Source organism: Eubalaena glacialis, chromosome 9 (assembly GCF_028564815.1).
Source record: "Eubalaena glacialis isolate mEubGla1 chromosome 9, mEubGla1.1.hap2.+ XY, whole genome shotgun sequence".
Classification (NCBI taxonomy): domain Eukaryota; kingdom Metazoa; phylum Chordata; class Mammalia; order Artiodactyla; family Balaenidae; genus Eubalaena; species Eubalaena glacialis.
Genome location: NC_083724.1, coordinates 47,755,161 through 47,780,921, shown reverse-complemented (window position 1 = coordinate 47,780,921; position 25,761 = coordinate 47,755,161). Strand labels below are relative to the sequence as shown.

At 35.7% G+C, this 25,761-nt stretch overlaps 1 long non-coding RNA gene across 2 annotated transcripts in view; it reads left to right on the top strand.

The window, feature by feature from the left end:
- The window catches only part of LOC133097903 (uncharacterized), a 174,209-nt gene that overhangs the window by 129,005 nt on the left and 19,443 nt on the right, over positions 1 to 25,761 (top strand). For both annotated transcript variants that reach the window (XR_009702082.1, XR_009702083.1), the window contains one exon: positions 21,195 to 21,351. This is a non-coding gene — a long non-coding RNA (uncharacterized LOC133097903). The remainder of the gene's footprint in view (positions 1 to 21,194; positions 21,352 to 25,761) is intronic.

Below are 25,761 nucleotides of genomic sequence, written 5' to 3'. Positions count from 1 at the left end.
GAACATTTATCATGATCCTGGGGAAGGGGGATAGTGATGCAAGAAACCATTCCTTTTGTATACTAGGCACATAACAGATTTTTTAAAAAAATTATTCTGAAGACAGTGCACACTGAATTCAGAAGCCTAAAGTTTGCTCCAAGAGAGCTGTGAGCAGCAAACTTTGGAACAATTTAGAACCTCCCAGGTAGCATCAGAAGTGTGGGGAGATTGCTTAACGTAACTATGTGGAGTAGGTCCCCTTGAGGAACAGGACTATAAAAAGTAATTGCTTCCATTTTTAGATACCTCGCTTGAGTCCAGCGCGCTGTCAGGTGCATGCTGCCTCTTGCTTTGCAGCCTGGGATAGAGTTACACCCTCTGCATTGCATTTCATTCCCTTCATTATTTACATAATCCCTCTGGCTGTGCCTATCGATTAACAGACCGAAAGGAACCCCATCATAAGCTCACTAAGTTATATACTTGGCTGCATCGTACAAATGTGTTTTACCTGGATTATATTTGGCAGGGCAAGCCCCTGAGTGATGATAATTTCATTGTATTTAACATAAAGTCTCCCTCGAGGAGGTGGGTGGGAATACCTGAGGTACAGGGAAACCAAACCTGTTAAGCATAATCACTCCAGATAGCTTGTCTTCTTTCCACAACTTGTGACTTTTTAGAAATAGATTACACAGTGTCTTTAAAGCTGTATTGTAATGAAAAAGTTCCTGTAGCAGCCCCCTTTGAAAACTTCATGCTTATACCAAACTATGATCATTTGTGAAATATTAACTTTGAGAGGAAAGATGATTCATTCTTCCCCCAAATAATGGAGTTTGTTAGATCCCTAAATATTTTGAAGGGTAAGATAGACCACCAGGTTAACATTTTTAAATACATAAAATGAAAATACATAGATATTACCAGAAGTAAATTGAGAAAGAATCTGTTTTATGATTAGAGGGATGCAGAGTAAATCTTAGCTGCAAACAATAAAACAATTATGATGGTGCCCATAGTTCATTTATGTGTTTACAAGTTTATAGACTAATAAAATGAGACAGTACTAAAGCATTAGAATGTCTCAAAGTGCCAAGAGAACTGAATACCATTTCACTGGTGTACTTTAGGTGCATTTTCTGATACCAAGATGAAGAAAAGTAAGAAAGGTATCTGAGTACATCAATGTGGTTTAATACATCAATATTGTCCTACAAAAGATTCACTTCACAAACAGAAGCACTGAAGCCGACTTCACAAAGATTTTGTTGAGCACTTTGAAATATTCAGTTTCCCGATTGTAGGAGAATATTCCTAGAAACAGAAATGGTTAAGTCTGATCAGAGAGCCATTATCTCCAATAGGATCACCAAAGTCAAGAAATATTTAATAAAAGTATACATTACTCATTATATTCTCATTTAGTTTTTGTGGTATTAAAATATAAAAAATCCACACTGTCATTAATTCCTTCAATTAAAGTCCTGGAAAAGTTCTGTTTCAAAAATTATCCAAATCATCCTTAAAGACAAGTGCAAGAGGAACCTGATAGTCATACATACACAGAGTCTTGGGCAAGTGGATTTGAGCTGGGAGTCAGGGCACATGCTTTCTTGGCTCTTGGTTCTACCTCTGGCTATGTGACTTTGGACAATTGTGTATTGCCTTTCACTATGCCAGAGGTTCTCAAAACTCAGAATCAACTGGAGGATTTGTTAAAACACAAGTTGGAGTTTCTAACTTAGTAGGTTGGGGTGAGACCCAAGAATTTGTATTTCCTACCAAGTCCCCAGGTATTTGTTACGCTTCTGGCATGGGACAGGCTTTGAGGACCACTGCAATCCACATATCTCCCAATCTAATCTGTTTCTCTTTACTTAGGAGGGAAGCACGTGTTAACAATGAAATGCGGGATGGCAGAACATGTTATGGTCTTTACATGACACTGCAGGAGTGGTGTGCTTTACTGGGCATCGAGGCAGGAAAGGAGGGAGGAAGAAGCACACATTTGTACCCAGTTCCCAATATTTTCAGTCTCTCGATTTCATCAACAAGGAGACAAGCCTAGCATTTGCAAGCAAAGAACCCAGAGTAGTTTAGGGGAAAAATAAAGAATGTTCCCAAAAATTCCAAGTACATTCTCCAGCTCTCCATCTTTGCCCTTGCTCATACTATGTCCTGGGGCTCAAAAATCCAAAATGATACATAAATGTAAAGGGGTAAAGCTGACCAGCAGTCATCCTGCTGGTAGAAATACGTAGATCTTTCCTTACATACAAAGTGACAACTCATAACAGATTTATGTTCAGAAAAGAACAAGGTTGGGTGTATTTTTTAAGTAAAGATCATGAAGAATTATTATGCTTTAACTAGAATATTTTTTACACCTAAACAGAAGTAGACATGTTCTTTGTGATGCATATGAATAAATATTCACATTTATATGGCTAAATATGGTATTATACATTGATGAAAAACATTTTCCAGTAGGCACACCAAAATATGAAAAAGATTTAGTTAACTCAGATTTGCAAAGAATATCAAGATGGAGTTTCCTTTTATATGCCGGAACTCAAAAAGTCCATTTAACTACTGATGTTAAAATAAAATATGTGAAACAGTATGGTTTTCTATACCCTAACTGCTGTATTACTTATTATAAGCAGCATTACAGACAATAAAATGTTAGTATAAAAATTGTCAGGTGTATTAACAAACTATCTGCAGTGGGATTTGTCTTGTAAAAGCTGTTTTCCTTTAGAGATAAGGCTGCATGCTTTTCTTATTTGCACATTATTCGCTGCATAGAACACTGCTTTATCACTGCAGTTCATTGCCTCTCCATGGAGTTACTAGACAGTGCAGCATATTTATAGTGACATGAATTACATTGCTGAAATAAATATTACAATGCTTCTCTATTCAGAGGTCATCATGAACAGGAACATAACACGACATTTGCTTTCTCTCAGGGAAATTACATGAGCCCTCTGTGTAATTTTCAACGGAAGGGAGAACAATTTGTGAACGTAGAACCAGTTTGTGTCTTGTACCCATAAAAGTCATTCAAGTTCATCACAAGTCAAGTCCAGATACAAAGCTGTTTATACAACTGAATAGATTTTGCAAAATGAAAAGATTCACTAAAGGAAGACTTAAAATTTTAATGGTTAATTGCTCCCAGTATTTTGGACACTTTCTCACTGACTGGTTTTGGGTAGTAAATTCATATAGAACAATGAAGTCTTGCTGTGTGATTTTTTTTTCAGTATGTAATTTTAAAACACCATAACCACTTTTGAGGAAAATGATTTTATGCAATCGTCTATTATAAAATTTCGGTCTTTTTCATCTTATCAAAGTGTCAAACACAAGGAAGTTACTTCAGGATACTTTTAGAAAACTGAGGTATAGATATTTTCAATAAATAGAATTATAAAAAATGGAAATATTTAATTTCTAAAACGTTTATTAGGTGTGCAGATTTAACATATATTTTTACAATGGAATTAATGAAAACTTCCAAGCTCAGTTAAGCAAAAACACATACAAAATCTGAATGATATTTATCCATTGACTTGGAGAGGGGAAGATTATTACATTCAAATTTGCTTTCCTATAGAGAACATATATTCAAGAGATTCATCTCATTAGTTGATGGTGACTAAGGTGGTACAAAATAATTAGAATAGAACACATCCTTAAGGACCTTTTCCCCGTCAAAATAATAAAGCTTATCTCTAAAAAGTGGACATTCTCCAGAACATATAAGAAGGATGTAAAAGTAGAAAAAAATCGTGCAATAAAACTTTGCAATAAACATTAATTTTTTAAATGCTTGGTAGCTCTTTGCAATTCTTGCATTGTCCCAGGGACTAGGAATGTGAGTAGTTGAGTGTGAATATTGAGAATTTTGTTCATAATTTCATTTTCCAAGTTGCAACTTAAAAAAAATAGTAATATAAAGCATCAAACATATTCTCCAAACTCTTCTTCTGTACTGAAAGGGTAAGAAACAAATTGAGTTTTCCCCTTCCTTCCTTGAAAGTAAACAGTACAAAGTTCAATTAAGTTAGAAGATGCATAGGAGGAGATGCTTTTTTTTAATTGAGGCAACATTTGAGTTAACTTTTAGACAGAAAATTATGAATGTGACTATTACAGATATACAAGTCATTTTATGAAAAAAGATGACAATCCACAGAGTAAGTTAATAAGCAAGTATAGGAAATTAATATTTCAACCAAGTAGACGTTTATTACTCTGCAAAATCTTTTATATAAACCTACGTATTTTGTTAAAATATTACTTTTTGGAATTTGATTAATAATTTACTTCTATATTTGAACATCATTTTTTAAAAATTGTTACATTTTCTGGTGCCATCCCTTAAAAAATTCCAGAGCACATCTGATGATTCATAAAGACTTAGTATGAAAAATAAAGGAGAAAAACAAAAATAAAGTAATGAATTCTCTATTTTTTACATGTTGGATTAATAATATTTTGGATATATTGGGTTATACAAAATATAATACTGAAAATTTTTAAATATACTTGTTTTAATATTTTTTAATGTGGCTACTAGGCAATTTTAAATGACAAATATAGCTTGCATATATTTTCAGTGGAACAGCCCTGATCTACACTGTAAATAGAAGTTAAAACTTAAATTTTGCACTTTAGGAAATTTGTGGCCATTGTTACTACATGTATTTTAGAGCGTATTCATTCTGTATAGCCACAGCTAATTTAACGACATATGACATAACTTTCCCCTTGGTTGTGACACCGTTTCAGTTGTTAGTAAATGTTCACAGCCCATATTAGATTGATATTTTAGTGAAAATCTGAGTTTTTAAATTAAAGCATGTTTGCTGAGTCACAGTGTACAGTTGTAAACATTGTTTACAACACAAGGGTTCCTAAGTAAACCCAACCTGTACCCTACTCACCAAGTCATCGTCCTGGCAAGGGCGTTCATTTGCCTGGAGGAGACGGTTCTTTTTTCCTAGTTGGCACGAAAACAGCATGTGGGCTAGCCAACTCTGCATGTTTGCATCAAGATGTAATATTGCAATATTATAAAAAGCACTCTCAGAACATTATTTTCTGCTCCAATCATCCAGATAGAGTGCATTGATATTTCTACATGATACGCAGTAAAAATTCTGGTATCACCTTTCATTTGCCAAAGGTTTTATTATTCTCCCAGCTTTCACACATATTTTATCAGTATTCTCATAGTAATACTAGGAGATAAGTGAAGCAGGTATTGTCCTCATTTTACAACTGAGAAAATGGAATTGAATTTCCTCTTTGGATTGGAATAGAACACGGAATTACCACATTTTCCCTTTGCAAATAAAATTACAACTCATAATTTGTGAGGCAGCCCCATAGACATACACATTGCAACTAAAAGTTAATGTAACATTTATAGGCTAAAAACAGATTATAATAAAAGGAAATAATTCAATCATATTTTGGGCTTCTAAAATTCAATCAAAATTTTGGTTTCTAATAAAAATATTTAATCATGTTTTGTTATTTAATTTTTATGTTTTAAAAGAGTGAAAAAAAGTAGTGGCTATGTAGTGTTCCCCAAATCTAATTTATTTATTAGAATTTTTGTTCTCACAACTTATCTAAGTGAGCCTATGGAAAAAAGTTCTCCCTTGAAAATATTCCTGAAAATAACAGCTACCTTTGAGAAACAACTTTGCATTAGAGTCAATTAAAATCTATTTTTAGTTAATAATAAACACTGTTTTCACTCTATATATTTTATTTAAACATAAGGAAAAAACAACTTAGCTAGTGCTTTTATGAATCTAGAGGGCTCTGAGGAGAATATCTTTAAGATAATTCCTTAATATCCCTTTTGGAAGAGTATTAGTAGTTTCTTATTCAATGTAGATTTCTTAAGTAGCTGACATTTATTTTGTTTCCTACCACCTGATCTTGGTACCTTAAAATCTGTTTTTCATTTGTTTTACATTTATTCATGTTCTAATGGCTCCTGGTGATTTTCAACTAGAATTTTCTTAAGGAGTGAAATTTAAGATCTTTCTACATTTACAATGAATATTGTTTGTCCCTATGTGTTTTTTAAGAAAACCCCTCTATTTGTTAAACATTAATGACTCATTCATATTGATTATGTTCTTAACAGTTACTAATTTCCAGTCATTGGATTGGAGCCTTAGAGTTCACTTGATTACAGTAACTGGCATGTATATTTAATTATATCAAATAGTATGCCTTTCTTTTGATGTTTTTATAAATAGCACATTTGTTCATTGAAGTTCAGACCAGGCCTAAACCACATAGATTTTGAAGAATGGAGTGTCTTACCTTTACAATAAAAGTTGGCTTCATAACCTATACTCAAAAGCAAAGTTTCATTTTGGGGTATCAAACCACACCACAACTGCCAGATTATCAAGGAATTGGAGGTAATAGATTGACAACGCTTTATATTTATTTCAATCTCATTTTTATCAAACCACTGTTGTCATCAAAAGAGATTATTTAGGCACATGCTTCATCCATACTGATTTGAAGGGGGATTTAATAAAACATGACAAAAAGGGAATTTATTTTAAAAGTAAAAACATGAATTCACCCCAGACTATCACACATACTACTCATTCTGTAAATCATGTAATGGACATTGTCATTTTGACACGTAGAACATTTCTCTTCTTCCATCACCTTTAAATTAATTGGATTGTAAGGGGTAGGGCAAGGGAAAGAGGGATGGAATTTGGAAAGTGCAATGGCTCCCATTGCTATTTGTATCATTGGAACATTTTGAAGTCAGGTAGATATTAACCTAATAAGGGAAGCCCCACTGGCTTTCTGTCTCCTCCAGACAATAAAAAAAACATAATTGTGTCTGTGCCTCTCTTTTCAATTGTTCTACTATAACACAGATTGAGAAGTAACTACAGATTCTAATTAACTCAAATTAGACTAATGAGAGAGATGATAAGTACTACAACATGAAGATTAAGAAATTAATCCTAATTTCAAACCTCAAAGATTTTGGGTACAAAGGAAATAAATGTTAAAGGAACAAATTGGGCACTAACTACTTCACAGGTATTGGAAGTTAGTGCTAACCAGTTAGGGGCTTTAACCCATTTGGATGCAAGTTCCTGAATTTCTACAAAAAAGAATTTCAGCACCTAAAGGAGAATAGCCTAAGTTTCAAAGTGATGTTAAGTCTTTTCTTGCACTTCTTGCACTTGATTCTGCATTTATCATTAGCTTGGGGCTGAGAAGGGTGGAAGTGGTTGGGATAGGAAAATATTTTATCAGTTAAAAAATAATTTATTGATTTAAAAACTTGCTTAGCAAGTTTTTTCAAAGTTTAGAAAATTTATAAAGACTAAGTATTACAACATAGTATTAAAGACATTTTAAAAGATGTATAATGAGAACTTTTATTCTAATTTTATTGTTTGAGAAAGCCATTTATTATAGATGTGCATTAATAAAATTCCTTATTAAAATGTGCACAGCATTCTATTTTTCCATAATTTACAACTCATTAAAAATTTTACTTTTATACTGATGCTTCTAATGTTCACTAATTTCTCTAAGTTTTTACTGTGAAAATAAGCTTGTAGAGAAAAGGTAATCTTTTTTACTGTTGCAAGATTTTCTTACAGCAGTCCATAGTTATAAATTATGGATTTATAATATCGTAAATTCATATTATATGATAAATTTATTTGTAAGTATGTTTGTAGTTCTCATCCTTTTTACATATAGGACTTAAGTAACAAAAAAAATGAAATAAATATGCATTAAAATAATAAAATATAGAGCAATTTGCCTAAAATTTAAAAAATCAAAACCACGTAAAGGAAGAAAACAAAAATGAAGGCTGTTTGGATCATCCCAGAGGACATACAATCAAATATCAAACCTAACTTAGAGTTTTCTGCAAACCAAAGTAAAAAGGGAGATAAAGTAGGCTCCATGAGTCTCTTATTTTAAAAGATGGAATCACATTAATTCTTCAAAAATTCTTTGAAGTCTTTAAAATAGGAACTCACATTGTGGCTCTCCAAGTAATAATCTCCTTAACAAGTTTGCAACATGCCAAGTGGTACATTACAACAAAATCAAGTCACAGACACAGGTGGCATAAACAGATTTATTACCGAGAAGGTACAAAAACATTCAAACAACCTGTTCCTTAAACTAGGTGAAATTTTAGCTCTCTGTCCTTCAGTCATTGACCTTTCATGAAAGGTTCTTTGGAGGCCCATGTGACAGTAGTTTTGAGGATCAGCTAGTCATCTGGTTAAAATTAGGTGAGTCCTATATTTTGCTTTTGGGCCCTGGGGAAGAACAGGAGTCCTAGGACTAGGGCACCCTTTGAAGGATAGTGCGCGCTGGCTCACCAAGTTCTCAAATCACCTTTACAATGGGGGGAAAGTATCTCAAGTATCTCTTCTGTTCTATTGCAGTTGGGAATGTCATTATTAGAAGTCATTGTTATTGGAAGACACGCAACACTGATTAGAGTCTTTCAAATGCTATCTAATTATCCTAACTAGAATACTTTCAACATTAATAATCCATTCTAGCATGTAGATTATAGTTAAATTATACCCACTTTATTACACTATCTATGCTGAGATGTTTAAAATGAATTGTAGGCAACATAACAAGAGTCGTTACAACCTACTCAGGAGAGGACTCATGGTTTTCCTAAGATGTCTATATCAACTCTTTCCCTTGAAGATCTGCTAATACAAACCTTTTTCTTTATTAATACGCACAAAATATTTAATTTGTAATAATAAATACATTCTTCTTTTCAGTACTTTATGCATAGTGTTTTATGTTTCAAATTATTCCCCATATATCATTTAATTTATGCACTGGAACCTTGTAAATTGGAACACAGTAGGACCATTGTCTTCATTACACCAAAGAAAGCAGAAAGGCTCACCTTGGTAAAGTGATGTACTCAGAACCACACAGCAAATCTTGGCAGAGCTGGCATTTCTTGTCTAGTGGTTTTCCATTGTGTAATTTTTCTTAGTGATCTTTTGTAATGTTCCTCCTGCTGTTTTTCCAGAAAAGTCTACAAGAGGAATGCATTTATATTCTTTTACCTGATTTCACTTTCTCTAATTATTCAGGAAAATGATTTTAAGCATTCTCTTTGGCTGGGTAAGAGTATGCTTTTAAGTTCTCTGATGATTCTTAAAAAAAAAAACAAAAACACCAACTTCTTCAATATGGAATTAAACTGTAAATTGAACTCTGTTCTTATTTAGCAAAGTTCGAATGGTAGTCTGTGCTTCACAAAAATTACAAAATATTTACCACATAAACCTAATTTAAAATATAAATGGAAATTTTTGTCCACTTATTTTGTACAGAGAAGTTGGAAAATTGGAGTACTTCAGACTAAATTCTTAAACTTATTTTGGCTCTCTGGCTTATAATTAAAGTGATCTCATCTTATAATTCACTTCTTCTCCACTATCAATATTTTCTTCAAAATGGAATTAACTCCTCCTAAGGAAATAACATTGCTTCATGAAAAGAGCACTAAATGCGAATCAGACAGAATGAGTTTGCTTTGTCCCATTTCTGCCAATTATTTGCTAAGTGACGTTGCCTAGTTCCCATAACTACATTAAACCTGGATTGAAACATCTGAAGAGAGGCAGTAATATGAATAAGAACCTCTAAGGGTTTTATGAAATTACAAAATAAGGGCAAAATATGTCAGGGTTTTTTGTTTTCCTGGCAAACTCTTACTTCTCTTCATGCTTCACCTCAGGCATCACCTCCTTGGAGCATCCAGCCCTTGTATATACCCTCTTATCTCACCTCATTGGATATACTCTCCTTTGCTTACCTCTGTCATTGCATTTACTCTATGTAGTATCTGCCTAATTCTGTGCCTCTCCTGAAAGACAGGTAGTCTCTGGAAAGTAAGGACAACATTTCATCAGTCTTTTTATTTTAGCTCTAATCTAAGAGCAGTACCAAATAGAGTAGATTCTTTAAATTCAAAAAAAAAAAAAAGTTTGTTAAGTGAATGAATAGATGAATAAGTGAATGGAATGCAATGCAATGGAAGAATATTTACCCATCTATCTCGCAAGGTTGTTGTGAAGATCAAAACTGGTAATGAGTGATAAGTTAAACTTTTAAAACTTAAGTGTCATGTGCAGTTTCCCTCAGCTTGCATAGCTTTAATAAATGATTGGGGAGTTGAATTAAACTAAACTACAGCTTTAAAAAAATTTACCATGGATTTGTGTCTAACCCTATGCAGTTTGTGAATGGTGACCTTGTACAGATTAAATCTAAAGGCCCTTGAGTGGGGTTGTCTATCCTATATTCACCCTCCTTGGCATGGCCCTGGCTGAGGTTGAGAACTACGGGTGTCTCAAACTGCCAAAACATAAGGAGATACGACAGGTAACCAAATGGGAGACTGCTGGCTGCCTTGGGCTCACTGAGATTTATGTCTAACAAGGCAGACTTGTCATTGGGCCCTTTGGAGGGGAAATAAAGTGATGAACTAATGCTAGGCATAGGAGGCGCCAGGTCCTGACAGGCTAAGGTGTGACCTGCTGAATCCTAACCATCCCAGACATCTTTAGAAGAACAAGTGAGCTGGGAGATGGCCAGGGGCAAGCAAGGTTGCAGGGGAAAGGAGGTGTGTACAGAGCCCACAGAGAGTAGAAAAAGAAAGGGCAAGTGAGATTACTGGTCATCTGGTGTCTTTGATCCCACGAAAAGCAAACTTCAAGCACAACAGCAAACACAACCTTTGAGCATTACTGTCTTCAAAGAGTATTTACCAAGTGCTGTCTGGCTTGATCTCCCAGACTTGGTTAAATATGCATTTTCTTAATGTTGTGTTTCTGACTTTCTTTTCTTTCCCTTTTTTGTTATTGTTGTTATTATTTCTATTTTTTTAAAAATTTCTTTTAACACCTCATTTGCTTTAACACTGTGACTGACACCGAGGAGAGAAGGAAATAAAAGAAGAGTGAGGAAAGAGGAGAAAATTCCACAGAGAGCATTTTTTAAAAAGCCTTTCCAATAGAAAAAAGTGTAATTTGACATTTATAATTATATTATTAAATATATTATTAAATATAATATATGATTCCTTGATCATATTATTAAATATAATATGTACATATGATTCTATACATGTTACTCTTCATTTAAAATCACTAATATTTCAAAATTAGCAGGCAATACATTCAACTCATACCATTTTTATAAGCTACCTTTCCTTAAAATAGGAAACAATATCAACAGTGATATTAAAATACATTTTATTTGGTGGCTAGAAGTGTACAAACATTACAAAGCATTTAAATATATCATTGTACTTTATTATATTGAGGGGAAATGGGAAAAATGGGAAGTTATAAATGAGGTGAAAGTTTTTGTATGCCTTTATGTGTGGCCATTCCATTACATTTTATCACAGTTCTTTGTTTATATGACAGTGTACCAACCAAATCCAGGATCTAGGGAAATGGTAACTATGTTTTGTTCATCCTTGAATTTACAGCACTTAGCAAAATGCTTGGAGCGTAATAGGTTCTTAAAGATATTTAATAAGTAAAAAATGAAAGAACTAAGACCTCACATATATCACACTGTTTTAACAATATAATTTTAAAATAATAGCAATTTTTTTTTTTTAGCAATGTTCCAACTTGCTTTTTTTTTTTTTTAAAGATTTATTGATTGATTGATTGATTGATTGCTATGTTGGGTCTTCGTTTCTGTGCTAGGACTTCCTCTAGTTGCGGCAAGCGGGGGCCACTCTTCATTGCGGTGCACGGGCCTCTCACTATCGTGGCCTCTCTTGTTGCGGAGCACAGGCTCCAGACGTGCAGGCTCAGTAGTTGTGGCTCACGGGCCTAGTTGCTCCGCGAATAGCAATTTTTTAGCATACAATATACCTCTCATTTTTCACACATTGAAATGTGTCATAGTAGTATAAAATATATGAAAAGATAAATTTTCTAATGGGTTCATCACTGGGTTCCAATGAGTATTTAACTGATCACATTATATTTTCAACTCTATGAGAATTAGAAAGTAACAAAAGAAGATATTTATTATGTGAACATTCTCCACTAAATTGAAGAGTAGAGAGCACCCTATTTGAAATACATAATGCACTTTTGTCTTATTTGGTATTTAGAATATATGGAGCAGTAAGAAGAGGACATGTTTTTCCTTTTTGAAACACACAACGTTCTAGATCCTTTAGACTTTTAATAGAAGTGGTTTAATTTGACTTATAATGTTCCAGAATGTAATATATGTAACAAATGTAACTTCTCACTCCTTTTGTTTTCTACATTTTATTTGTACATTAAAAATCTCATTAATAGTTAGCTCAACTAATACAGCACATACCCAGAAAATCCAATTCATCACTTCTGAAGGACAGACATAGTTTTCACCACAAAGATAAGGAAACGACAGCAAGTAAAGGATTCACTTGTGTCCAGGTGGTACCTGCTCAATCTCAACAACCTTAGCTGCACATAACACAGAAAGAAAAGCCATCTCTCCTCCCTCCCCCAGACCTTGAGAAACCACTGCAACTAGTACATATCAGGAGCATCAAGTCAGTCATGAGCATCAGTCACCGAAGCAGCAACAGATCATTGGAGATGACTTGCTTTCCACACTAAGAGGGTGTGGCAGTAACAGCAAAAAAATGCAGCAGAGATTTAAAACAATCGTGGCTGGACGTGACATGGTGTTCCATGCGGTTCTCAAATCTTCCAGACTTGAGGGATTTTTAAAAATATAGACTTCTAACCTCCAGCTCCAGAGATTCTGATTCATTATGCTTCGTATGGACCTCACGCTGTGGGAGTCTGTTGACCATCAGATTGGAGAACATCTAATCTAGTCCGGGCCACTTAACAGATCAGAAACTCCAGGCCCAGAAATGAGAAGGCCCTGAGACCACATCAGACATGAATGCTAGAGCAAGAACCGCATACTGGATCTCAGTGGTTCCTTTTTCATGATGCCACACCCTTGACTTGAGCGGGAGAACTAGGGTTAGAGATTTTGAAAACCACTGTCTGTGAGTTACACACATCTCTTCCTCATGTGGGATTTACACTATTAATTAGCTGAAAACTTTTATTTCCAGTCTAACAAAGGTAATATTCAATCCCAGCTATTTTCCAAAGTATTTTAATTTCTGAACCTACAAATTAACAAAGGTATTCCAGGTTAAATGCCTTTAAAAATAACAATAACAAAATATTGCTTATGTTATGTATTTTCCCCATTGAAAACAGTCCTATCACTTTTTCTGATTGTATAAATAGTGCATAACCTTTGTAAAACTTTAAAGAATACCATAAATCATAGGGAAAAATGAAAATATCCTCTGAAATCCTGCTGCCCTCATGTATCCATTTGCGGCATTTTGGTTAAATTCATTTATTCATCTTCATGCAATCACAGATATTTATTCTGTATATAAAATGGCATAAATGGGACAATATAATACATGCTGGGTCAGTTGTTTTTATGAACTGACATCTCCTCTCCCTCTACTCCATTCTACCCTCCCCACCTCATCTCCTATTCACTAACTATATAGTCAAAAATTACCTACCTGGTGTAGATGATTTCTATACCTTTCTATACCTTTTCCCATGTATATGGAATCATACATGCATATATGCAAAAACATAGGGCACATATAAAACACATTTTGCCATTTTGTTTTACGTAAATGGAATGGTGCATATATTTCTCTGAATTTTGTTTTTGTCCCTTAGCTGTATATCATGAACATATTTCTAGGGAAATATATATAGATCTAATTCTTTCCTTTTAATGGCTAAATAATATTGTATGAAACTGTCACAACATATTAAATTAGTCCTCAATTGTTTCTGAAGCTGTAAAATATATCTTTGTTACTATTCCTTATGCACTAGTACTTTTATTTCTATGGGCTAGAATACAAGGAGTGGGATTGCTGAATAAAAGGGTATGTGGATTATTAATTTTAATATATAGTGCCAGAATGCTTTTCTAAACGGCCGTCACTATTTATACTTCCACCAGTAATGTATGAGAGTTCTCTTCCTCACTTGTTACCACTCCAGTGTTTGCCGGTCTGAGGGTGTGACGTGATAGCTTACTGTTAAATTCATTTACATTCTCTCAGTGAAGTAGAGCATCTTTTTTATATTATTAACCATTCATACTTCCTCTTTTGTGAAATGCCCTCCTACTCTCTTTTTTTAGTCCAGGATCAAAAATACTGTGCAAAATCTCAGAGATCAACATGGCAACACCATGAAAAATTAAAGCCCTCTCTGTGTGAAAGCCTTTCGTGGAAAAAACACATACAAACACACATGCAAAATAGTGGTTTACACACAAAATGCTATTCTCTGAAATCATTTCAGGCTGATTAACAAAAAGATAAAATAATTATTTTCCTGGAGTAAAACTAATGAAGCTATTTATCCCTGTGTTTCATTATTTGGTTTTAAATACAATTTTTGGAACAGGTTTCTTGAGATAAAATTTACATACCATAAAATCCATCCATCCTTTTCAAGTGTATGTGTATTCAACCCCTTTTCAGTGGGTTTTGGTATATTCATCACCACTATCTAATATGAGAAGATTTTCATCCTTCCAAAAAGAAACCCCATACTCATTAGCAGTCACTCCTAATTCCTTCTCCCCCCAGGCCCTGGCAAACACTATTCTATTTCCTATCTCTACAGATTTTCCGATTGTGGACATTTCACGCTAGCAAGATTATACAGTATGTTGCCTTTTTGGTCTGGCTTCTTTCACATAATGATTTCAAGGTTCATTCATGTCGTAGCATGCATAAATACTCCATTCCTTTTTTATTACTCAATAATATTCCATTGTAGATTATATCAAATTTTATGTATCCATTCGTCAGTTGGTGGACATTTGGCTTAGCCTGTTCTGGGTTCAAATCCAGGTTTTGACAGTCATTTTCTTTGTGACCATGGAAAGAGAAACAAAGCTTAACTTCAGTCTCCTTAGCCCCAGTACCCTGGATTTTAGTATATTCTGGACAGGGTTGTTGTGAAGACTAGGTAAAACAATGGATCCGAGACACAGTGCCTGATGATTATTTGCATTAACAGAGTCCAGTCAGGAAATCAGAAACCACACTATTTATTTTAACAAAGAGACTTAAAAATAGAGAGTGACTAAAAAAGGTAAAAAGAGGAACATTGAGGAAACAGAGAAATTAACTGCAGGAAGCAGTTACACCTGTAGGGCTGGGAGAAAACAGGAAAGCGTTGGGGTGGGTTATCCAAGCCCTGGGAGGAGGGTCTACAGAGCTGAGATCTAGCCGGCTGGGGAGAGAGTTCGGCTTGTCTTGTGCTCTTAAGGGGCTGTTTCTGCTCCTGCCAGGGAAGAAGGCTATTGGTAGGGAGATGTTGAAGAAGAGTGAGGAAATAGCATGAGCTTGTCTTTCCTCCTTCATTCTGCCTTCCATTTTCCCTCTAGTGCCTCCTACTGGTCGTCTAGAAAGATACAATCTGGCCAAGGGGAAATGCAGATTGCAGTCTCAGCTGAGTACAGAGTGAAGAGTCTGGAGGTGAAAAGAAATAGCTTAATGAACTGGCGTAGTTCACTCGTTGACTACTCTGTATTATACCCATTTTTGAACTTCCAGAAAGCAAAAACTATGCTTTTGCCTAGAAAGATAGTCCTTTGCTCTCCCCTCTTTCTGGAAAAAGGGAGACACAAAATCTCAACAGGGGTGTTCATCTCTGGAAAGAGTCATGGTATCCATCGCTGAGTGATGTTAATTACTCCTCAAATTCTGCAACAATCTCACCTGGAGACTAATCTGCAGTCTAAATTGTAGTAGAACCACCACCCAATAAATCTTCTATAAAATAATAAGAGAAAGAGAAAAGATAAAAATAAATGAATGAGTATATAATAATACAAATATGAATACACATAACAAGCGAGGAAGAAAGCGTGCGTACCTTCTATAGTCCTTATTTATAAAACTAATCATGAGTTGATGGTTAATATTTGTAACTTTCTTTTTTCATGTTCCGTTTGAACGACTGGGTTTCTTTACGAGTGGGCTTATCTCAGTTTTTATTTCTGAAGGATCTGAATCCTCAGTAACCTGCCTTTTTATGGTCACTGTAGTTTTCTATTAACTTCTATTATTGGACATGAAAGTATTAATAGGTGCTCAGAGAATCCTGTCAGTGTGCTCCCTACTTCCCTCCCTGTTTAGAAGCTACTCGAGTCCCTTTGATAATCGACACCAACTTCCCCAGCCTGTGCAGCTACCTCCTTTTTTGAGTGTTAGTTCAGTGCCATAAGGAGCCCGAAGTGACCAGACAATAGTTTTAACTTCCAGTTTAATGAAACTTCTGGTGTCCATTAGAGTCTAAATTGTGTTAGAGCCACCTTCCTCAGGATCTAACCATCTGGAAACAGCTCAAGTTGTTTTCCTCCGTCATAAGAAAATCTCTTGGATCAAAGCAGAAGAGACACCAAAGCAGGAGTAGGTATCAAAGAAGTACATCAAAATACAAGTGAAGGCCTCAAGCCACCTTCTCATGTGCATCAAGTATCCACTCGATGATTAATTACTTGCCCAAACTCCTGGCTTGGTGGACCATGTAATACCTAGTTCATGAGGGGCAGTTCAGGTTGGATGGTCATTTTCGTGTCCTGTGAGTGAAAAAATGTCACCTGCCATATCAGTGAACAAAGGACATTGCAGCCATCAAGCCCTCAGCCGCTGCAGCCACCCCTAATGGTGCACCCTAAGGAGACTCAGGATGGGAAAACACAGGATACTGGCCCCAGATAGCTGAGGTGCATATCAAAGGAATGATTTCAGTGAGCCCAGACTTTTGCATCTTCCCATACATAGAAAAGCGCTAAATTCATTAACTTGAGATGTCTATTTTTCTAACTAATTAACAGTAATCTTTTGAATTTCTGACTACCTGGTCTTTGTTGCAAAAACTCCTCTATATCCCGGCCCCTCCCTTACCTCTTCCGAGCCATCCCTCAGAGCAATCTGAGAGGCTGCGTCCCTGACTGAAGTCCTCAGTTTTGTCCACCAAATAAAACATAACTCTCAACTTTTAGGTTGTGCATTATTTTTTTTTTTTCAGTCGACAGTCCCATGGTCAGGAGTTCAGTCTCTATAAGGGTCAAAAGCACTCCAAGAACCGTTTCTCAAAAGAAGAAAAGAATGTATCGGAGAGAGCATAGATTTGCTCCCGAACCCTAGAGGTCTTCACGGTGGTCCTCCTCTTGGGGCTTTCCAGAGTCTCCTTGCAGCACCCCTGTTTACCCAGACTCTTAGGATCTTAGGATCTGCCACTGTGAGTCTACAAGTGGCGAGGCAGGACCACTGGACTTGCAGCAGAGCCTTCTCTTGCTTTTTTTTTTCAATCACCCCTGTTTCTTGGTGGTGGTGGTGGTGGTCACAGCTCATAATTTATTTCTAAACTCTTAAAAACCTACCCACATTATACAGGAAAATTTCACAGTTCATCAGTGCAAAACTTTTATTTCTCCTTTGTTTTCCCTTCCCCCGCACTTTACAGGATCTGAAATTTTACTTAATCCACAGCATTCTTTTCATCATCTGTAATCAGCCATGTAAAATGTAAGAAAAAAAACACTAGTCAATTTAAAATCTCAGCCTCTTACCCCACTGTTACAGCAAATTTAGGGTAAGTCTACAGCATTCGCTTATTTTAGCTGCTTCTAATACTGAGGCATACTTTTTAATTTGAGAATCAATGCCTAAAGACTTGGCTAATTGTACTGCATTTGAATCATCACTGATAAGTGTCCCAAGACGTCTAAAAGTAGCTGCCAGGTCTTGTACAACTTCCAAGACTTGCTAATTACTGACAAGCCTTGAGCTTTCCCTTCAATGTTATGGTCTTTATGAAAAGAGAATAGTTCACAGTCAATGTAGCCAGAGCAATGTGAACGTTCTTACTACTCCCTGATTTCAGTTCTATTGCATAGGACACTAGTGATTCCCTCTGGGGCATCATGAGCTTTTTCCCTACCTGGCCAACAAAAAAAGCCCATGTACTCAGTTGTGGAACTCCTAGCCCCGGCCTGTGACTCCCCAGCTGGCTGCTGCCCACGTGACAGAATCCAGGCAGAGCTCAAACGGGGTCTGTCCCAGCAGGCCCTGGGCAAGGCCACCAACCTTTGTCCTCAATTACTGTGCATTTCAACTCCTGGACTTGAACTCTACTGTATTGTAACTGTTTTTAAAGAGAACAGCTGTACAGGACGATTTACTGCCCTGCCAATCAGGTGGGCCTGCCACATCTGTGAATCTCGAGAGTGGTGCCATCCACCCCAAACCTCTGCTGCCCGGCCCGCCGTCGGGGGTGCCCACCGCCTGCACTGCACGGGGCGCAGCCAAACGTGTGAGCTCGGTGTTGATATGCAGAAGGGGAGCCTTCTCTTGTTTTGCTTCCACTCAAACGTGTTAGTTTTAGAAGTGATTCAGTAAGGGCGGTTAGTAGTTGGGAGAGGACACGGCCCGTTTTATGCTAGCACTACCAAGGGGGTGTGGTGAGGCCTGTTCTGGGAGTGCTGAAATAAGCTCGCGAGTGAAACAAATTGTGCTGTGACAGGCCATTGCTGGGATGACACCCACAGAAAGAAGCAAATAGGAAGAGCATATCCCTTCTCCGTGTGTTTGCCTCTCAGTCTCCCAGTAGTGCCCCCATTGGTAGAGTCTAACAGGAAACCTGCTAGAAAGCAGAAAGATTATTTGCAAAGTTGAAACCTCAGCATGACAGAGCAGAGCATAGAAGAATGGGTTTGGAGATGATATACAGTAGGTTAATAACCAGCACAGCACGAAACTGATCGTCAACTTAGTCTACTGCACAACATGTATAAAAGTAACTTGAACTGGCTTACTTCCCATATGAAAAAGCAGTACATATTTATTGAGTAAAACAGTAAAACAATAAAAATCTCTTGTAATCCTACAGTTTAAAAAGAATTGGTATATCTTTTGCTCTCATTACACACACACACACACACACACATTTTTTTAAATTGAAGTATAGTTGATTTACAATACTGTGTTAGTTTCATGTAAACTGCAGAGTGATTTGGTTATACATATATATATATTTTTTTCTATTCTTCTCAAGATATCGACTATAGTTACGTGTGCTATACACAGGTAATCCTTGTTTATCTATTTTATATATAGTAGTGTGTATCTGTTGATCCCATATTCATAATTTATCCCTCCTCCCCTTTGGTAACCATAGGTTTGTTTTCTATGTCCACACACACATCTTTATATTTGCAGAAACTGGGGTCATGTTCTACAGGCAATTTTTTAAACCCACTTTTTTGCATACTAATCTAATATACTGTTAGCATCTTTACTTGTCATTAAATAATCCACAATCACAATGTCATTGTCCACATAAGGTATTAATATATCTCTGTACTGCATAGATATACTAATATATCATAAATCATTCCCTCATTTTTGGATGTGTTATATAATTTGTATTAATAAATTATGCTGCGATAAATATCTTTGTTTTAGATTCTTTACAAACATTTGTTGTTAGCTAAATTTTGGGGAAATGTTCACTCTGTTCTTATTACATTGTTTGAATCTTAATGATAATTACTGTGTATATAAGTCCCTTTGAAAATAATTTGTCACAATCAGAAAAGCAATTTCTCGAATGGCAATTCAGATGCAAATTCCCTTTCTTTTTCCTTCCCTCCTTTCCTCCCTCCCTCTCTGTTTCTTTCCTTCTTTCCTCCTTTCTTTCTTTCCTTCTTCTTCTCCTCCCCTCTCCCTCCTCCTCCTTCTTCTTTCTCTCTCTTTCTTCCTTACCCCCCTCCCCACTCTCTTTTGCCAATTACGCTATGATGCTAGGCTGAGGCGTTATTTGAATTACTGCACATTCCTTTCTAGAGCAGAAAATATGACTAAAAATGTATATAAGAGAGATTTTTTGAGTGTGGGTAGTGATGAGAACAGCTGGGGTGGAGACTGAAGGAAGTGACAGGGACATTTCATGTAGATATAAATGGAATTGCTTAGCACAAAACTTAGATTTTCTTGTGGTAGGAGAATAAATTAGAATAGAGTATATTTTTTCCTTATAAATATAAAATGCTAAATCTTAAAGCCATCTGTGCTCTTTCTGAAAGTTTAAAATTTGAATTTAGGTAAGTCAAAGTGAAAGCGTTCATGTGTCAACAAGCAATGTAGCTAATCTAGGATCTCACAATCAAGTGCCATAAAAAATTTTGGCTACAATAAGTGTGTCCCCAAAGCCAGTGAGTCAGCATCAGCTATTTCAGGAGGAGTTTTCAGGGAGCCCAAAAAAGTCCCCAATGAGGGTAAAATTGTCTTCAAGCCGTTTTGCCTTTCTTCTGCAATGCAAATCCTGGTATCTCAACTCACTGGTTCCCAAATCAGTTATAGTCAAGGAGATAAAATGTATTCTGTTCCATCCCATGAAGGTACTCCCAGTGAAATGAGAGGATCACCTCAATATGCAGACACTAGGAGCCTATACCCTTATTCAGAGGACAGAAGCCCACTGCTAGAGTCAACTTAACTGGGAAATAGAAGTCCCATCTGGATCTCCATATCAGACTGAAGATCAAGAAGAGGATGAAAAAGCATGCCTGTGTTCTTGTTCCTGGAAATGTTCCATCTAAATTCAGATATCTTTTTTTTTTTTTTCCCACCCAAGCATTGGTTCCACCTGTAGTTGTTTGTTTGTTGGTTTCCCCCAAAATCCTGCTTTGAAATGGAGTTTGTTGAAGACAAGTATTTGTCACTTTCTATTTAATGAGTCTGGTCAAATGGAAATTTGGGGAATTTTAAGAAAATGATTTAAAATTGTTAGCTGGGCTTCTTCCCCATCTATGAAGACCTACATTTATTTAAAAGTCAATGAAATTTAAGCCTTGATTTCCTATGGGGTTAAGAAGGAAGATTGATGGAAATAAATGACCCAGAAGAAAGTCTTCTTCTCTGACGTAAGACTCAGGCAAGAATGAGAAGCTTAGCATGGGTAATGACATGATATTCACATCTACACATTGATTTATAATCTTTTTTTTTTTTTTTCCAGAATGCATGTACCTTTTCTAGCTGTTCTTGAGTGAAGATGGAACCTGTTAACTCTTGGCCTGAAAATTTGCTATTAGATTTAGACCCAGTAGTGAAGCTCTGTTACCTACCAAAAATTTTAAAGTGGAAAATACTTCGGAGTTTTAGTCTTTCAGAAGGTAACTCCCTCAAATTTTAATTATTCTTGTTAAGATATCTGTAATTGTTTATGTCAATAAGTTATGTTATTTTGTCTAGTTATTATAAATATGGGTGTGTGCATTGTTTACATAGGTTAGGTAAATTTTATTAACATGTTACTATTTGTTATTGTTACATCAAATTATGGAAATGATACAATACTCCAGTGATTTGTTCCTGTGTCATTTGAGACATGATTTGATATATTTTTTTAATTTGATAGAAATGTTTCACTACAGTCTCTACGAAATTATTATTTATGTTACTAAGATGCTGAACTGACTAATGCCATTTTAATGCTAAACTGACTACTAACCTTGAAATTACAAGGGTTGCAATTTTCAGATCATATAGGAGTTACATTTACTATTTTAAATTGCTAATCCTCTCAAATAATTATTCGCTTCTTTTTCTGGAAGAATTTTTAATGATTTAAAAGTAATACCCAGCTGATTCTAAAAAATAGGGAAACACAAGAAACACTTAAGAAGAAAAAATCTTTCTGCATTCTTAGCATTCAAAAAGTATTGGTTGATTGCCTTCCAGTTCTTAATTCTTTTTAACCCTTTCTGTCATGATAAAATGTCCTTCCTTAGTCTCTAGTAACAATTTTTGATATTCTTTCTGTTTTATATTCTATGATAACTATATATTTCCATGTAGGATATGTATATATATGTGTGTGGATATATATATGCACACACATATATAGTATATTTCTATGCAAGTATATATACATATATAATATATATATCTCCTGTATATGAAATACTATATATATATTTAATTCTTTGGATAAGAACCTAATCTTATTTTAAATTTAAAGACGTAGTGATTATGTCCTCATGTGATTCCAATGCCTTATTAATAGATCTGCTTGTAATGATTTAATAAGTCTTAAACAATGAAGCATGTATTCTGGTAGCTATTATGTATTTTTGTCCCATTATAGATGGAATCATCTAAAAAAGGGATCTAAAGATATCTCTTAGTGCTGCATGTATATATGTGGTTCTACAAAATTTGTCATTGTGGTTACTACTTTTAAACACTTGTTTCTTTTTCTTTGGAAATTATTATTTTCATTTCATGATAGAGTTGTAGTCAAGAATATGGGCAAAATTGCAAGTTTTGCACTTGAAATTTGCAGTTAATCAACCCTTATTTTCTTTTCTTCTGAAATATGGAGTTAATACCCTGGAAGAAATTAAAGAAATATATATGGTTTGAAAAATTGTATATCTGAGGACGAATCATCATCATTTTTGATAAATAGTCATTCCTTGTTTGGGGAGTTTATTTTGGCAACTATACTTTAAAAATATTAATGCTTCTAAATTCATGATTGGGATGTCACATTATCTAATTCACGTTAACAAGGAGAGGGAGGCCAGAGCAACCAGGGTTGCCAGTGAGTGAGAGGGGAATGCCAGAAAAGCAGTAGAAGTTGCCCATGCCTGGAAATCAGGAATCCTATGTTCTCAGGTGTACCTGCCACAAAATATTCAGTGTAAACGTCATTCGTTGTTGAGCTCAATAATGCTTTGGTTTCTTAAATGACGTAAAGGTTTCCAAACTAAAAACACAAAACAGAACACAAGTGTATTAGAATAAAGATAAATTATGCACTCAAATCTAACAAGCCAATGAAATACCTGACTTGAAATTTAAAATGGTTAAAAAATATTAGAACATGATTTTTAGGTTTATCAGTTCTTCTAAAGATAGAACATACTGTAGTGTTTAATTATGGTGAATTGCTTTGCTAATTAAGCTTTTAGTAGACAGAAAAGGATGTTACAACATAGTCATTAACTTAAATTTTCTTGAAAGAAGTGTAATTCTAAAGACAGAAGAACACAGCTTGGCAGCTTTATAGGTCATGTGAATAAAGCCAACATTTGAGTTCTGGTTTTTCTTGGCAAAATACAACTTTCTACCTCAAAGGAATAGTGTTGACAAAAGCTTATTCTTAAAAAGTTTCCTTAAACATCAAATGTCTCTTACAAAGTAACTTGGATACTAAAGTGTAAATTAATCTAATACCATAATACTGAATTTCCATTTTGAAAATTTATACAAGACTTGAAAAGTGAAGACCTTGAGTTAATAGCTTAAAAGAAAAAAAGAGTGTTGCAGATTTGTACTGTATTGTACGGTGTTGTATTGCATTACGTTGTATTATATTATTATTCTATTCTATTCTAGCCTAACCCCCCTGAAGAACATGACTGCTTATGGTCTATCAGGAAATTAGCTGATAGATCATAAGCAGTCTATCAGGACCCACATTTTCAATGTTCTCTTTTACAGGTAATCACACACATGCCAATATTTACACATCTGTAGATTATTTAATATAATTGCATGGTAATTAATATGATACTAATATGAATTTATCATATGTGTGTGGTTCTTGAAATTTACAAAGTTATTTCAAATTCAACACTACCTCCCCCAGCCAAGAAGTTGTATGTCCAACCAATGACTTGGTGTTTTGCTTCTGTTCAGCCTCGATAACTGCCTTTGCATAACCTCAGATACGATCAAAACTCTTCTCCCAGAAATACGTACTGAACAGAGACTTCCAGAAACTTTCATAATTTGTGCTTCACTGATCTCAGAGGGATTTGGGTGAATCAGGTTTTCTACTCCTATCAGCCAATGCAAGCTTATGCAACTCTTGTTTCACTGAACCATCTAATATTAATATGAAACCTCAAACTCTGTATACAGGATGCAGACCCTTCCTTATCACAGTCCTCAGGCTGCACCTTACACTTGGCTTCTTTTCATAGATCCTTTTCACAGGTCATACCCAAGGCCAATGGCTGCAGTCAATAATTAATGCCAGTGGGTTGGCTCTTTTCCAAAATTCACTTGTTTGTCTTCTCAGTTGGTATCATATGGACAATCTTTGCAAAATTACTCAAGAGATTTTTAAAACATGGTGTATTGGAGAGAGATAATTGAGAGCTGTTGTACTTTCAAATTCTTATCTGTGATTATAATAGTGAGCACAGGCCAAAGGATTCCATGCATTTTTCATTAAGTGAGGAATTTTATTTGTCTAACTTCATAACTTAATGTGACTCTTCAACTAGGACACAATGAAAAATGATAAACAGAAGTATTCAGTCTTGAAATTCTACTCCATGCTAGCCAAGGTCAGCCTGCCTGCACAGATGACCAGGCACAGAATGAGACATAGAGAGCCTTGGTATGTGTGGACACCCTTCATGTATACCCACTCCTCCATCAGAGGACTCACTCCGAGAGAAAGATCAGCAGCTTCTGAAAGCCAGGAACTCCCTGGCACTACAAGAAGGCCTTGTGCTGCTAGGAGCTGGCCTGCCACTCACAGCTAAGCCATGGTATTCTCTTACTGAATAGAAATAATTTCAGAGAATGCCAAAACCAGACAAGGCCACACTGTGATTTTGTTGCATCAAGGCAAAAACAAGAACCTCCTGTAATTATGTCTTAGACAAAAACAAGGACATTACCCAAGTGATAAAAAATACCAGATGTTACCCTAATCTGGCTACTATGAGTAACTATTGCCTTTTGACCAGTTACAGTTTTAGCTGTACACCATTCCTCTCTACTGCCTAGAAAATAATTTTTAAGATGCCCAAAGAATTATCTTTAATTCTTGATAGCAGCAATCAATCCAGAGCAAAAGGCCTGCTTCCTTGAACTCTTCTTAAAATCACCGAACGTATGTCCAAATCTTCTAAGTTGCTTCTTACACCCTTTCACTGAGATGCCCCCGAGGTTTCTCAAAGGGCATGTTCTTCCTCATTATAACAAATGAATAAAAGCAACTGTGTTTTACTACAAATGTGTTCTGGGAGGTTTTTGGCTGGAGAAATTTGACAAATCTGTGGCATGAGCATTTGGGGGCCAAAGGAAAGCTAGAAGAATACTCACCAGAAAAGACAGATATATGTAAAGGACAGAGAGGTAAATTAACAGCAATAGAAATTCTTCCAAGTGTGCAGAAAAAAGGGAGATTGATATGGAAAGAGGGAGAGAGAGAGACATTGCTAGTGACAGTTTATGAAGAGAGGCCTTGAGAAAATAGACACAGGTCACCGTGGGATGTTGGAGGCTAGTGGTGGTGAGAGTGGAAATAATTCATTCATGCCTCCATTCACCTATTTAGTCCACCAGCAAGAATTTACTGAGCACTAACTATGTGCTGGACACCAGGGCCTGGGGATGCAATGATAAACAAGAGGAAAATACTATCCCTGCCTTTCTGGATCTCACAGTTGGTGGCAGGGAGTGGAAGTTACCTGACATTGAGATAACAAACATTACTCAGATAATTGCAGAAATAAGAATTGCCCATGACAAGTGCTCTGGAGGAAGGATCTAGGAGG